We start from the raw sequence: 2,500 nt of genomic DNA on the forward strand, positions 1-2,500 counted from the left end.
AAGGTCGAGGGTTCGAATCCCCCTGGTGCCTTGTTTTTTTGTGGGGTTTTTTTTTAAGAAGAGGGGGGTTGTGAGGGGAGGGGAACTTTATTTTAAAGTGAAAAGAGCGCTAAAATTATTTTGATGTGCTCTGCGAAATTTGTCCCTGATACAAAGGTCAAAACATTTATTTTTTTTATTTTTCTACCTGTCAGTAACAGTAACACACATACGCGTAAGTGTTCAGTGCAGTACGATTGCTTTAAAACATTGTGAGTTATTAGGTGGTTAGCCAACGAAAAGTTATCATGAATTTACGGTTCTTTAAAGAGCTGGGGTCAATTGTAAAATTGTAAAACCTACGTCAGAGGAGGTGTGTAACTAGGTTAAAGCGTCTGTGTAGTAAGCAGAATGCCGAGGGTTCGAATCCCTCCGGTGCCTCTCCTTTTTTTTTTTTTTTTTTTTTTTTTTTTTTTGATTCTTTTCACGACCGAAATCTAGTTACACGTAAAGAGAAACAAAGAGAGCTGGCTGACCAGTGGACGGTTCCTTGACCAGTATGATCAAGATGTGTGTGTACCGGATTCGCAAACACGTGTTTCTTCATGGCTAACGGCTTGTTAGGGTGGTCATTGATAGACTGCTTAGTGCTTGTTGCACATCTCTCTCTCTGTGTCTTTGTCTGTCTGTCTGTCTCTGTTTCTCTGTCTCTCTCCCTCCCCCCCCTCTCTCTCTCTCTCTCTCTCTCTCTTCCTTCCTTCCACCCTCTCCACCATATCTTGTCCCCCACCCCCCCCCTTCCCTTCCCCTTCCACATTTTTATGTTGAAAGAGAACAGTCTAAATGGTCGTGCAGGCATCAAATATGATCAGTCTCCATTTCTGTCTAAGTGTGGTCGACTAACTGTCTTCATACACAATATGAACATGATTGATTGATTTTCCTTTGGATTTTTTGGGTTTTTTTTTGTTTTTTGTTGTTGTTGTTTTTTTTTTTGGGGGGGGGGTTGTTGGGTTTTTTTGGTAGGGGAGTGGGGGTTTGTTTGTTTAAATCAAGTGGAGCTGACTGAAGACAATTTGTCAAAGTGACGATTGTAGGCCTTTTGTTTTGTGGGTATCCTTTACCAGTACTGGACAGCGGTGGAGGTTAAAAATATCACCATATATATATCTATATATATATATATATATATATATATATATATACGCGAGCGCGCGCGAACACAATTATGTCTATCTATTTCTCTCTCGATGTGTGTACATGTATATGTATAGATGAATAGATAGATAGATACAGACATAGAGAGACAGATAGATGTATTATATACAGACATACATACATACATAGTCTATTTGGGATAAGACGTATAAAAAAAAAAATTTTCCCATGAATCAGCAGCAGTGCAGGGTCTCCTCTGGTATGTAGCCTCCTGGCGACCTGACATCCATGGTTCCCTGTGGACTGCCGGCGCTGGGGACTACGACAGAGATGAACCCGGATGTGGCCGTGTATGGGGGATTCGAAATGAGCGGCGTGGGAGTAACGCAACTGAAACGGTGCAAATGATGGGGCGGCCAAAAAAAAGAAAAAAAAAAAGGAAAAAAAGCAAATCACAAACATACGAAAAAATATGGATTTCAACAGACGCAGAGTGAGCGAGATTTTTTTTTGATTTTTTTTTTTTATTATTGTCGTTGTTGTTGTTGTTGTTCTGGTCGTTGCTGTTTAGTTTGTTGGTTTTGTTTGGGGGGGGGGGCGGGGGGGGGGGGGGTATTTGTTGGGTTTTTTTTGTGTGTGTGTGTTTGTTTTGGTGTTTGTTGGTGTTGTTGCTTTTTTGTTTTTTTGTTTTTTTGGCGGTGTTGTTTTGTCGTTGTTTTTGTCAAACATGATCGTTATCTGGTTTGTTCGTCTGTCAAGCTTGTCTCATAAACTTCTGACGAACATCAAGTGATGTGACAGGTGTAAAATGAACAGGCTTGAGCCTGACCTTAGGACAGTGTGTGTGTGTGTGTGTGTGTGTGTGTGTGTGTGTGTGTGTGTGTGGTGTGTGTGTGTGTGTGTGTGTGTGTGTGTGTGTGTGTGTGTGTGTGTGTGTGGTGTGTGTCTGTGTCTGTGTGAGTGTGTGTGTGCGCGCGCGCGTGTGTGTGTGTGTGTGTGTCTCTGTAAAGGGTTAGGGGGGAAAAGATAATTAGCTGGAGGTGTGTTCGTGTCATAATATGTGAGAAGGCGGTTCTGAGAGGGTGGTGTGGGTGAGGGCAGTTGAAGTGTTTAGGGGGGTGGGGAGGGAGGCACGCGCGCGCGCGCGCGTGTGTGTGTGTGTGTGTGTGTGGTGTATGTGTTGTGTGTGTGTGTGTGTGTGTGTGAGTGTGTGTGTGTGAACGAGTATGTGTGTGCGTTTAAGTGTGATATATAGTTGTTTACCAGTGTGGCAGGGTGTAATCTGTCACTGTTGAGTCTGACTGTGCCGAGCTAAAGTGCACAGATAATGTGAAAGCTTTAACGGCAACAGCGCACACCTGTC

General features: G+C 43.1%; 1 non-coding gene across 1 annotated transcript in view; it reads left to right on the top strand.

Annotated features, from left to right (window-relative positions):
* Trnat-agu (transfer RNA threonine (anticodon AGU)) overlaps positions 1 to 31 on the top strand; it is a 74-nt gene extending 43 nt beyond the window's left edge. Inside the window, exon 1 of the tRNA in view lies at positions 1 to 31. This exon is cut by the window's left edge and continues 43 nt beyond it. This is a non-coding gene — a tRNA (tRNA-Thr).
* The last annotated feature ends 2,469 nt before the right edge of the window (positions 32 to 2,500 follow it).

This window comes from Babylonia areolata, chromosome 1 (genome assembly GCF_041734735.1).
Source record: "Babylonia areolata isolate BAREFJ2019XMU chromosome 1, ASM4173473v1, whole genome shotgun sequence".
In the NCBI taxonomy this organism is placed as follows: Eukaryota; Metazoa; Mollusca; class Gastropoda; order Neogastropoda; family Buccinidae; genus Babylonia; species Babylonia areolata.